Here is a 14,299-nt window from a genome sequence, read left to right on the forward strand (position 1 = left end):
CAGCATTTCTATGCACCAACAACAAGACAGAAGAAAGAGAAATTAAAGAGTCGATCCCATTTACAATTGCACCCAACCATAAGACACCTAGGAATAAATCTAACCAAAGAGGCAAAGAATCTGTACTCAGAAAACTATAGAATACTCATGAAAGAAACTGAGGAAGACACAAAGAAATGGAAAAATGTTCCATGCTCATGGATTGGAAGAACAAATATTGTGAAAATGTCTATGCTACCTAGAGCAATCTACACATTCAATGCAATCCCTATCAAAATACCATCAACTTTTTTCAAAGAAATGGAACGAATAATCGTAAAAGTTGTATGGAACCAGAAAAGACCTTGAATAGCCAGAGGAATGTTGAAAAAGAAAAGCAAAGCTGGCGGCATCACAATTCTGGACTTCCAGCTCTATTACAAAGCTGTCATCATCAAGACAGTATGGTACTGGCACAAAAAGAGACACATAGATCAATGGAACAGAATAGAGAGCCCAGAAATGGATCCTCAACTCTGTGGTCAACTAATCTTTGACAAAGCAGGAAAGAATGCCCAATGGAAAAAAAGACAGTCTCATCAACAAATGCTGTTAGGAAAATTGGACAGCCAAATGCAGAAGAATGAAACTGGACCATTTCCTTACACCAAACCACAGTATATAGAATAGTATATAGCAAAAATAGACTCAAAATGGATGAAAGAGCTAAATGTGAGACAGGAATCCACCAAAATCCTTGAGGAGAACACAGGCGGCAACCTCTTCGACCTCAGCCACAGCAACTTCTTCCTAGACACATCGCCAAAGGCAAGGGAAGCAAGGGCAAAAATAAACTATTGGGACTTCATCAAGATAAAACCTTTTGCACAGCAAAGGAAACAGTCAACAAAACCAAAAGACAACTGACAGAATGGGAGAAGATATTTGCAAATGACATATCAGACATATCAGGCTAGTGTCCAAAATCTATAAAGAACTTATCAAACTCAACACTCAAAGAACAAATAATCCAATCAAGAAATGGGCAGAAGACAAGAACAGACATTTCTGCAAAGAAGACATCCAAATGACCAAAAGACACACGAAAAAGTGTTCAACATCACTTGGCATCAGGGAAATCCAAATCAAAACCTCAATGAGATACCACCTCACACCAGTCAGAATGGCTAAAATTAACAAGTCAGGAAACGACAGATGTTGGTGAGGATGAGGAGAAAGGGGAACCCTCCTACACTGTTGGTGCGAATGCAAGCTGGTGCAGCCACTCTGGAAAACAGTATGGAGGTTCCTCAAAAAGTTGAAAAGAGAGCTACCATATGACCCAGCAATTGCACTACTGGGTATTTACCCCAAAGATACAAATGTAGTGATCTGAAGGGGTACGTGCACCCCAATGTTTAAGGCAGCAATGTCCACAATAGCCAAACTATGGAAAGAGCCTAGATGTCCATCAACAGAATGGATAAAGAAAATGTGGTATATATGTACAATGGAATATTATGCAGCCATCAAAAAAACCCCCGAAATCTTGCCATTTGTGACACGTGGATGGAACTAGAGGGTATTATGCTAAGCGAAATAAGTCAATCAGAGAAAGACAAATATCATATGATCTCACTGATATGAGGAATTTAAGAAACAAGACAGAGGATCATAGGGGAAGGGAGGAAAAAAATGAGACAGGACAAAACCAGAGAGGGAGACAAACCATAAGAAACTCTTAATCTCAGGAAACAAACTGAGGGTTGCTGGAGTGGTGGGGGATGGGAGGGATGGGGGGCTGGGTGATGGACACTGGGGAGGGTATGTGCTATGGTGAGCACTGTGAATTGTGTAAGACTGTTGAATCACAGACCTGTACCTCTGAAACAAATAATACATTATATGTTTAAAAAAAAAAAAAAGAAAAAAAAAGAAGATACAGTAGGGGAAGAATGAAGGGAGGGGAAATGGGAGGGGGAGACGAACCATGAAAGACTATGGATTCTGAGAAACAAACTGAGGGCTTTAGAGGGGATGGGGATGAGAGGATGGATTAGCCTGGTGATGGGTATTAAGGAGGGCACATATCGCATGGAGCACTGGGTGTTATACGCAAACAATGAATCATGGAACCCTACATCAAAAACTAATGATGTAATGTATGGTGACTAACATAACATAATAAAATAGAATTAAAAAAAAAAAAGTGAGCCCTGTGACAGGACCACATGGGGCGAGGGACAGACAGAATGTATGCATGACGATCTGCAACTTCCCCGTCGTCTCCCCAAGTCATTGCCCAGCTGCACCATCTCTTAATTACTTCTCATATACTGTGTGCATAATCAGGATGTCATTATGTCATCCTCACAGTGATTCTGAGCTTGTGTGAGGCTAGGCCTTGCTTATTCTACTCTGTTTTAAGATTCAGTTCGGGTGTCGCCTCCTCCAAGAAGACCTTCCTGATTGCCCTCACCCCAGCCTCCCTTGCTCTTTACTGCACTATGTATGCCTCCTCCAAGCTTCCAGAACCTCCGATGCCATTCTTGCCTAATGGTTTTATAATGATCATTTTCTGTGTCTGGGTCTCCCACTGACTGACCTTCTCAAGGGGCCTCTGCCATATGTCTACTTCATCTTCTGTTCTTAGTCCAGCCTGAGAGGTAAGCATTCAGGACAGGTGACATGGGAATAAGTGAGCCTTTGCAGATCCACATAGCTCAGCAAGTGGCTCTATCCCTTACCAGCCAGGTGACCTCAGGCAAGGTTTCTCCCTCTCTCAACTTCAGTCTCTTAACCTGTAAAATGATCAGGTCCTATTTACCCCTTAGGGGTAAGAATCACATGTGTGAAAATGCTAAACTATAAAATGCTATACAAATGCATGGTATTTGTATAATGATTACTTATCAAACAGACTTTGGGGGAAAGTTTTTGTTTACCTATCTCAATCTGAAATTGAGTGGTAACATAGTGTTTATTGAAAGACTTTGCAATTTAGTTTGAGAGCCCTGGGAGTAAGAGAGCTATGACTGTCTGGGTTGGTAAGCTCCGCCTCTTTTGATTGGGAGTCAACACCAGGCAAGGTTGACCCTCCTTCTAGAGCCGCAAAGTCACATTTAAACAACCGGTCTGCAGGGATTCTTGACTCTTGAGTGCTTACCTGCGCACAGGGTCCATAACAACTCTTGCTAAAGAAAAAAGAGCAGCAGGTGCCTTAGTCACATTACTCCTACAGAATCATTATTATTATTGTGAATAATTCAAAAAATTAAAACTAATAAGGCACCAAAAAAACCCCAAACAAACAGTGCAGTGCTTTAAAATGTGAAGATAAAGTTACTGACTGCCTATCAAGTGGGACAGGTATGTTTTTGGGAACAGGGATGAACGTGCTCCACCATCCACTCTCACCTGGGACGGCTCAGTGATCCATGGTTGGGCGTAAGGAAGGAGAGCAGCACAATTGAGGGGAAAAAAGGGAGTTTTGCTTGCTGGTGCTTACATATCCGTGTCTTCCCCTCCAGAAATGGAGCTTCTGGAAACGGCCTTTAGTACAAAAATATTCAAGCCACCCTGCGATCCTCTAACAGATGAGCTTGAAGCACATTTCGCTCTGGAGTTACGATTGGTAATAGTGCGCAGGCACGCTAATTAAGCATTTTGTCAACAGAATCTTAATTTACGTTTGTCCAGAGAGAACTGAAGGAATTTACCTTCCTGGCCCCGGGGAGTGGGGGGAGACAGGAATCAACAGGTCAAAAGAGGACGGCCAGTTAGGATTTAGGCTCACACCTTGTATCTTTCTGAACGGTGCTCTGATTTCCTCCCGCTGTCGGAGAGGTCTGATGGGGGCAAGCTGGGACACACTTCCAGTTTCTTCCTTCATCAGACCGTGAGTCGGGTCACATCATTTACTTAAAAGTGAGTTCCCAGAACGGGAACTTCAAACAAAGATTTTACATTGTAAATAGTAGCGATTTTTCTACTAAGGGTGATTGGAAGTCAGCTGTACTTGTCATCAGCATGATAATAAAGAGCTTGTAGGAAAGTGAATCACTCATTAACAATTCGCCAGAGTGAGCGATCTTTTTAAGGCCCTGCTTAAAGCTCTTGGTGGCTTCCCACTGCCCAGGGGGATAGAGCATGAGCCCCTGCCCCCACCGGCTCAGGTCCCCCCAGGGGTGGCTCCTGCCACCGCCCCAGGCTTTTCCCTGGTGTTTCTGAGCTTCCTCGGCCAGGGGGACCCTTCTGTTCCCAGGGCCTGCCTCGGTATCCTTCCGGGGCTGGAGATAACTCTCAGCCTGGCTAACCCCCGGGTCTCAACATAATTCTGATGCCCTGACCAAGTTCTGTCCTCCTGAGTGAGTTTACAGCCCCCCACAGCCCACACCTCCCTTTCTGAACACTTACTGTTGCTAATATAAACCTGCCTCAAAGGAGTGTTGTCAATGCAAATGCCTGCTGACGTTGGGAGCATCCACCAAATGTTAGCTTTCTACCCACTGGCACTGGCCTTGCTGTCTCCCTGCACCGTATCCTCCCTCGGGAGGCAGAACACAGCTGTCTTGTTGCTTCTGTAACCCAGACCTCCCACAACGAGGACTGGGCTCAAGCTGAATCACAGGTGCTCAATAAACATGGGTGGAATGAAGGAATAGACCCAAATTTGTTGAATGGAGGATGCTGGGCGGGGGGTGGGGAGGGGGGGGGTTACTGTTTAATGGATAGAGGGTTTCCGTTTGGGGTAATGAAACACTTCCGGAGATGGATGGGGGGATGGGTGTACAATGAAGTGGACGTACTAATGCCACTGAAATGCACATACAGATGGTTCAACTGTAAATTTTATGTTATGTATGTTTTACCACGATAAAAAATTGTGTTGAATGAATGCATAGTTGACTATTTTGAGCTTGGTCCTATTCAACTCTTATATTTTAATTCAATAAATATTCCTAGAGTGCCTACTATAGGTAACACAGAAAGGTGCACTCTCGGACTTACAGAATAGTCTATAAAATACGCTCAAATTTCACACCCAATCACCCTTTTTATGTAAACACATTTAATCTAGACAGACAGGTCTTTTTTTTTTTTGAGATTTTATTTATTTATTTGACAGAGCGAGAGCAGCAGAGGGAGAGGGAGAAGCAGACCCCGATGAGCAGGGAGCCCGATGCAGGGCTCGATCCCAGGACCCTGGGATCACGACCCGAGCCAAAGGCAGACGCTTAACCGACTGAGCCACCCAGGTGCCCCCAGACAGGTCTTATTTATCTTTATATCCCAAGCTGCCAGCACATAATATGTGCTCAACTAAATGTTTGCTAAATCGAAAGTAGGGCATTGACAATAATCTAGTGTTTAAGGAGGGCTTTCCCCATTACAAAATGCTCCACACAAAATCTCACATGGGGTCTCTTTCGCTCTTTCTTCTCCTTTCTCTTTCCTTCACGTTAATAGCCATCCCTGCCTGACTTTACAATTTCCTCAATTTTCATATCCTTGGTTGGCCAGCTATTTTTAGCTGTTCATCTCTTGCTCTCATTCCCACGTGTCTAAGCAAATTTTGCTATTTTATACCTTCCATGCCTTCGACAAAGTCCAAGTCCCGGAAAAGAGTTACACTTGTCTCTGAGGAGAAAGATGAGCAGGGATAAGGTGGGCTTAGCAGATGGGTTGTGCTACACGCCCTGGAATCCCCAGACACATCCCCCTCCTGTCCCCAAACCTTCTGGGCATCCTTGGGGGGTGAGTAAGACCCATCACGTCTCAAAAAGCAACCACACACCGTTTGCCCACTGGCTGTCGTTTGAATGGTGGTGGGTTGCCTGGTAGTTTCTTTCACTTTCCACTGAATTAACTTCAGTCTTTTCATAATGTAAGGAAGTAAATAAGAAGATATGGTGTAATAAAATATTAGGCAGCATTGTAGAGAAGGGAACATCAAAGCATGAGCCCAGTTGGGGTGATAAAGAATATTCCGTTTGCAAGGCCTCTGTCAAACAGCCTGACCAGCAGGAGCTGACTTCTGCAGGGCTTGGCTTTCCAAGGTCAACACCACGGAATGAAGCCAAGAGGTGCGGAGATCGCATTTGACTTCCATGTGTCTGATGCCTTGGACACGCAGGTAGATTCCCATTCTAGCACCATCTTCCCGATAGGCGCGACATAGCGGAGTGCTCCCGAGCACAGCCTCAAGCCAGGCTGCAAGAGCAGAATCCATCCCCCGTACTTACTACCTTCTGTGAACTGAGGCAAGTTTCCTGACCTTTCTATGCCTCAGTTTTCTCATCTGTAAAATGAGAATAATGAGATACTCAAGGAGTTTTTATGAGCATGAGATACACTAATATTAACTTGTAAAGCACTTAAAACAATGCCAGGCTTGTATTAAGTATTATATCAACGTTTGATACATAAATAAAATAAAAAATATAGTTAATGCACATCTTAGCAGCCCCTGGTTTACAAAGCAGTTTTGTGTAGTTAGGATTATGTCCCTTTTATGGATGGGAAAATAAGGTTTCCTAAGCGTTTTGCTAAGTGTTTTGAGACAAAGTTGATTAAAAAGAAAAATGAGCATTTAATATCTTTTATTTCTTATCCTTTCTCCAAGGAAAAGGATCAGCTCTTTTTTCCTATTTCCACAGCAAAGAGAATGGTGGTTAATCACTTAATTTTTATTTGATTACTATGATAGTAAGTAGAATAGTTATCATTGAAATAAAATATAGTTTGTTTCTGTGTATATATGATGTGTGGCATATTGCATGTGTCTATTCTAAGAATATTTACCTATTGATCTTTATTATTACTATTGGTCTATTTATCCTTATTGCTTGGGGGCCAATATTAATATTCATTTCATACATATTAGTCTTAATGGTGTATGTTACACTTACGCTCCAACACCTAGGTTGAAGTTCAGGCTATAGAGTTCAGCCTGTAGAGGGTAGCTCACTGTGGACTTCCTTCTCCCAATACACACCCATACCCAGAGTCACATGAGAAATTTGTTCTCTGCTCTACAGTCATTGGCCTTTTCTATTTTAAATAGGATGGTATGCATGGGCAAAGGTTCTCAGGGTAGCAGGATGAACCAGAGAAGCAAGACTGCCTTCCTCCCCAGGCCCTGCAGAGAGGTGTTAAGTATAGTCTTCGAAGCTGGGGGCTGGTATCAATGACACCATATATACTACATATAATACACACTATATTAGTATGTCTGGCATTAAATCCCAGCTCTACCATTTTCTACCTGTGTGACTTTAGGCAAGACACTCCGTCTCTGTCCATTTTCTCATTCACAATATAGAGATAACGGCAGTATCTGCCGTACGTCCTGGGGAGTGGAAACATTACATAAGTTAATGAATGTTGAGCATTTAGAACAGGCACGGCTCATGGCAAACACTCGGTAAATGTTAGCTGTTAGCTTTATGCCCTGCTTTGCTCAACACTTTCACAGGCCTCTTGTCTAAGTCAATGGCTTTCAAACACTTTTGCCCATGACCTTTAATAAGAAATACATTTTATATTACAATCCAGTACATTCACACATAAAAAACGAAATGGAAATTTTGCAAAACATTAATACTCTTAGTACCTGCATTGCACTCCATTAATTTCTGTTCCCCTTTAAAGAAAAATACTGGTAGTTCCCTATTAAGTAGATGTCATAATCCACTAATGGGTCAGTTTGAAAAAGTCTTCTCTTTGATACCTGTGATAGGCAGAATAATGTCTCTCTAACATGTTCATGTCTGATTCCTAGACCCTGTGTATTGTTACCTTAGGCGGCAAAAGGAGCTTTGCAGATGTGATTGTTACAGACTTTGAGAGTATTCAACTTGATTGTCCAGGTGGGCTCAGTCTAATCACATGAGATTTTTAAAAATATTTTAATTTTTTTATTTAAGAGACAGAGAGAGAGTAGGGGGAGGGGCTGAGCAGGGAGCCCAACTCAAGGCTCGATCCCAGGACCCTGGGATCATGACCTGAGCCAAAGTCAGATGCTTAACCGACTGAGCCACCCAGATACCCCTCATGTGAGATCTTAAAAAGCAGAGAACCTTTCCTGGCTTCGGTCAGAGAGAGATGTGAGAATGAAGGGTCAGAGATGCAAAGCAAGAAAGACTCGTCTGCCATTGCTGGTGGTGGCCATGGTGGCCATGAGCCAAGCAAAGGGCTGCTGGCTTCCTCCAGAAGCTGGAAAAGGCAAAGAAACAGATTCTTCCTTAGAGCTTCCAGAAAGGAATGCAGTCTCCCATGAGACCCATGTCAGGCTTCTGACCTCCAGAACTGTAATAAATTTGTGCTGCTTAAGACACCAGGTGTGTGATAATCTGTTATAGCAGCAATAAGAAACTAACACACTACCTAAGTTGGAAAACTTGACTTCACCTTTGATGACTCCTTCTTCCTAGCCCCACACATTGCAATGAACCACCGATGCCTTCTGCTTCACCTTTGAGTGTCTCTGGAACAATCCATATGCTGGCGCAATTTTCATGGCCATTGCCCTCATTCTGGGCCCCTCGATCTCTCTTTGGGATGATGAAACCTCCTAGCTGCTTTCTCTACTTCTGCGTCCCCACCTGCCCCACACCCCCTCCTTCTGGCTTTCAGAGGCAACTTTTTCAACAACCAATGTGATTACCTTTCGGCACTTTTGATGCCTCGTCATGCCTGCAGGATAAAATCTGAGGTCTTTGGAAGATATTTAAAGTGCTTCAGATGACCTGGCTTCAAATCCCTGAGGATGTTTCCCTACTGCAATTTTCCCTATTCTGGCTCCTCAGAATATCATATTTATAAAGGCATTTTACCATCTCACTTTATTATACTTAGTGGTTTAATTTTCTTTGTTGTTTTTGGTCTTAAAAAATTGCTTCTTGGGAACCAAAGAAGGCACAAAGAAGAATCCCTGCCTGCCGATCTGCCCACAACTTTTGTATCCCAACCAAGACCTCTGAGTGTCTCATTTATGTTATGGCCCTCCAATCACAACATGTTTTATTTTTTTATTTTTTTAAAGATTTTATTTATTTATTTGCGAGAGAGAGAATAAGAGACAGAGAGCGTGAGAGGGAGGAGGGTCAGAGGGAGAAGCAGACCCCCCGCTGAGCAGGGAGCCCGATGCGGGACTCGATCCAGGGACTCCAGGATCATGACCTGAGCCGAAGGCAGTCGCTCAACCAACTGAGCCACCCAGGCGCCCCTATGTTTTATTTTTTAATTAGGGCATTGGTGGCATAGAGAATTCTCTTTTCATGCTTGGGAAAAGTAAACAAATTTGCCAGGCGGTATATTCTTCATTTGCATCTTGTATTACTTGGCTCGAGCTGCCGTGGCAAAATAGCACAGACTGAGTGACCTAAACAAAGGAATTTATTTTCTCACAGTTCTGGAGGCTAAAAGTCCCAAATCAAGGTGCCTGAGGATTGGTTTCTTCTGAGGCCTCTCTCCTCGGCGTGCAGACGGCCACCTTCTTGCTATGTCCTCACGTGGTCTTTCTCTGCCCACACATCTTCCTGGGGGCTGTCTGTGTGTGCAAACTTTCTCTTCTTATGAGGACACCAGTCAGATTGAATGGGGCCCACACTAATGGAATTATTTTAACTTAATCACCTCTTTAAAGTCCCTATATCCAAATACAGTCATATTCTGAGTTACTGCGGGTTTGGATTTCTTTTTTTTTAAAGATTTATTTATTTATTAGAGAGAGAGAGAAGCACGCATAAGCAGGGAGGCGGGGGAGAGGGAGAAGCACACTTCCCGCTGAGCAGGGAGCCTGACGCTGGGCTTGATGCCAGGACCCCAAGATCATGACTTGATCCGAAGGCAGATGCCCAACCGACTGAGCCATCTAGGCGCCCTTCGGGGGTTTGGATTTCAACATGTATTTCGGAAGTGGGCTGGGACACAGTTCAGCCTGTAACAAAGAGTAAGGACATTACCTCTTGACACTCAACTTTGTGCACGCCCCGACTTCTAACAGATTCCTCTTTGGTGCTGCTCAAAGCCCCTGTTAGGGTCCTTCTGTTTGGGTGCTATAGTTCCATTCCCCAGCATTTTCCTATAGCCCTAATTGGGTCTCTAGAAGACTCATGTCTTTATGCCGGGGGGTGGAGGGCCTCATACACCTGCCCCATGTTCTTTGGTTGTAATTTTCACATGTCACAGCTGCCTCATCAGCAACTCAGCTCGCCCAGCCACGCCATAAGAACCCTGTTCTGTTTCCCTTCTTTCTGATGCTTTTAGCTGGAACTCTTTTGAAGACTATCCTAAGCCTTATATTTGCAATGGAGTTGCTGAGCTATAATGTTCCACTCCTGCTTGCTTCCCCCCCACCACCGCCTCTATGCCCTGTTTTCTTTAAAAGCAGCTTTTGGTATTACTCTATTCTTTGCTGTATGCAGTCGCTTAAGTCCCACTCACCCCCGACAGAGCTTGAATCCAGATTTTCAGATACACTGTTTTTCCAATAGGAAATTCATAAAGTTCAGGGCACCTGGATGGCTCAGTCAGCTAAGCATCCAACTCTTGATTTTAGCTCAGGTCATGATCTCACCATGAGGTCAAGCCCCTGGTCGGGTTCTGTGCTGAGCATGGATTCTTAGGATTCTCCTTCTCCCTCTGCCCCTCCCCCCATTCCCTCTCTCTCTCAAATAAATAAATAAATAAATCTTTAAAAAGTCATAAAGATCATTTTCAATGAGACAAGCAGCACCGACTTCCTTTAAACATTTCAACTGTATAATTTGGGGGCTCTTCCTCTTCTTCCTGCTTCAGATTACAGCTCTCTCTCTCTTTTTTTTTAATGTGACATTGTTGCTTCATAGACCAGGTTCAAACCTGACCACATGCTTAGCCACGCAGGAGTGATGCCCTGGTTCTTGGCTGTGGTCTGGGAGCAGTGGGGTAGCTCCTCGGGAATGAGTCAGGAGCCGAGTGATGCAACATGCCAGCAATCGCGGTGGATTTGGGGACTGATAGCTCACGCCTTGAGCAATCACAGGTCCAAGGTCAGTGTCCTCTCCTGGGAAATCTAGTGGTTTGTGCAGGTAGGTATTTAGAAAATGGACAAGGGTAGCATTATTCATCTACGTGGAGACTTATTTAAAAGGCTTCTGTTCTGTTTTGTGTTTTAGTCAGGCAATTGTGTGTGTGTGTTAAGTGGGTATTAAAGAGTCCCAGCCTGGGCACCTGGGTGACTCAGTTGGTTAAGTGACTGCCTTCGGCTCAGGTCATGATCCCAGGGTCCTGGGATCGAGTCCCACATCGGGCTCCCTCTGCTTTGCGGGGAGCCTGCTTCTCCCTCTGCCTCTGCCTGCCACTCCCCCTGCTTGTGCTCTCTCTCTCTCTGTCAAATAAATAAATAAAATCTTAAAAAAAAAAAATAAAGAGTCCCAACCTAAGGCAGTGTCACCCTGAGGGACACTAAGAGAAACTCCGGTCCCAGGGTCTACTATCTGAAAAACCAAATTTGATTCTCAGGTGCCTGAAGCATCATGTTAGCATCTGTGTCTTCACTTTGATCTTGCTTAGCTGAGATCTGATTATTTGCATTCAGAGTTTGCATTAATATTCAGGCTAACGAACCAGCAAGGCTGAAAATGCTGAGGTTGGCTGGCCAGCCCACTTGTTAACTACTATAATTGAGGTAGGGTTGTGGTTATTAATATAAATGACAGTGACTCTCCTTGGTCATCTGGTCAGCAGGAAAAAGCATCGAACTGAGAGCGAAAGATCTGTTTCAAATCCCAGCCCCCTCTCGAGCATTATTCTCACCTCTCTGAGACGTTTCCCTCACTTGCTAAAAAATGAGAGGAATATCCTTAACACTTAATTTGCATTTTTATAAAGATAACACACACATTGTTAAATGGTCAAATAATACTACCAGGCTTATCATAAAAAACACCGATTCTTGCGAAGATGGCCACACTGATATCTCCCATTCCACGATGCTCTTCTTCCGAGACTTGACACCCCTCCCTGGAAATGGAGGGGTCTGTGTTTCCGCCCCCCCCAACCAGGGAGACCTTCGTAACTGCTTTGACTGACAGAGTAGTATGTATTGGTCAGGGTTCTCCAGAGAAACAGATCAGGAGGATATAGAGAGAGACAGACAGACAGACAGACAGACAGAGACATTGATTTATGATCAGGTATTGGCTCCTGCAATTATGGAGGCCGAGCAGCCCCACATCTGTCCTCTGCAAACTGGAGAAGGCCTGTGCAGTGTAGTTGTAGTCCAAAGACCCGAGAGCCAGGAGCTCCGAGGGCAGAAGAGAGATGTTTCAGCTCAAGCGGTCAGTCAGAGAGTGAGTCCATCCTTCCTCAGTCTTCTTGTCTTACTCGGGCCCTCAAAGAATTAGATGATGCCCACCCACATGGGGAAGGGCAATCCTCTTTACTCAGTCTACTGTCTCCAATGCTAATCTCTTCCAGAAAACCCCTAATGGACACGGGTACAAATACTGTTTAACCAGATAGCTGAACATTCCAAGATCTAGTCAAATTGACACAGAAAATTAACTATCATAGATGATATGGGATATCCTGTTCTCTTGGGATACTCACCTCTGGGACCTTGAGCAGCCATATGAGAAAAAGCTCAAATTAGCCTCCCTGGAGAGATCCCATAGAGAAGCCCTGAGCAAGGGCATCTCTCAGGCATGGCTAGGCCCCAGCTGCTCCGGCCCCACTCCATTTCCTGCATTCAAAACAACCCAGCAGAGCCCTTCCTGAAATCCTGAGCCCCAGAGTCGTTGAGAGCCAATGCATACTGTGGTTGTTACTGTTTAAAGCCACCAAGTTCTGGCCAATTTGTTACCTGCTGGTAGTAACCATAACGCTTCCCAACCCAGCTCATGGTTCAGTGTCATTCTGCCGAGAGCAGCCTCTTTCCTTTTCTTTTCTTTTCTTTTTTTGAGAAAGAGAGGGGGAGGGGAGGAAGAACAGAGGGAGAGGGAGAGAAATCCTCAAGCAGGCTCCAGACCCAGCATGGAGCCTGACTCAGGGTTCGATCCCACCACCCTGAGATCATGACCTGAGCCGAAATCAAGAGTCGGATGCTTAACCAACTGAGCCACCCAGGCACCTCTCTCTTTCCTTTCTTCTACAGTTTCTTCTCACTATTCATAACTCCAGAAGAATTAATATGCTTATATGGGTATCCATCTCAGACATACTACAATTTGACTTTCTCTTCCATCTTCTATTATCCCTCCTTCCCATTTCTACTTCTTCAATCACCTAAACATAATTATATCAAAATCTTGGTTAAGCCAGTATTTATTTTTTGCCTTATCATTACTATCGTGTAAGTACTGTTCACTGTTGAGCCAACTGACTCTTGACCACTACATTCCCTTTCTTATTTCTCACTTGCTCACTTGGTTGGCTTCTCCTATCATTACCACTCCTTCCTGCCACACTTCTCAGCTAGGTTGCAAAGCCCTCAGAGAGATCGTCTACGTGGTTAAATCCATCACGCAGTCTACCCATCCGTTTCCAATGCCCCTGGCCACCATCGTCTAGGAGCCTCTGGTCCCCTGTGTCTTGGTGGACTGGTGCGCTCTCTAAGTGCCGCTTCTGTCCAGAGGCTTCCTGTTGCCTCTCCCCTGTGGCAGGCCCCCTTTCTTCCTGACTCCTTCTTGGGTTACTGCCTCATTTTGGTGGAACGCAACCTCTAGAGGCTTCCTGGGGAGGAGGCGCAGGAAGGGGAAGTGCTGAGAGCTTGTATGGCTAAAAATGTCTTCATTCTCTTCTGTCACATGATTAATACGTGGGTGAGGTAGAGGATTCTGGGTTGAAAATCTTTTCTCCTCAAAAGTTTGAAGGTATTGCTCTCTGGTCTTTCCAGTATGCAATGCTGTTCTTGAGAATTTCCCTGCCATTCTTTTTGAGACTTAATTTTGTTGTTATTCTAGGGACACGTTTGGCATTTTCTCTTGATCTCTGGTGTTTTGAAACAGTATGAAGATAGGGCTGAATGTAGATTTTGTTCTCCTTCATTTTTCTGGATGGGCCCTTTGAATCTAGAGGCCTGCTCTCCTATTCTGAGAAATCTATGACTTCTTTTCTCCTTTCTCTGTTTTATTTCTTAAATCCCTATTAGTTGGCTATTGGGTTACCTGAATTAATCCTTTCAGTTTTAAAATCTCTTCTTCCAAAAAATGAAAGTAAAAATAAAATAAAATTTTTCTTCCTTATTGCCCATCTTTCTACATTACGGGAAATTTCCTCATTCTTAAAAATTTGCTCTCATTTTGTCTTTTCTCTCTGAGAATTCCAATTAATT

Source organism: Neomonachus schauinslandi, chromosome 6 (assembly GCF_002201575.2).
Source record: "Neomonachus schauinslandi chromosome 6, ASM220157v2, whole genome shotgun sequence".
Taxonomy (NCBI): Eukaryota; Metazoa; Chordata; class Mammalia; order Carnivora; family Phocidae; genus Neomonachus; species Neomonachus schauinslandi.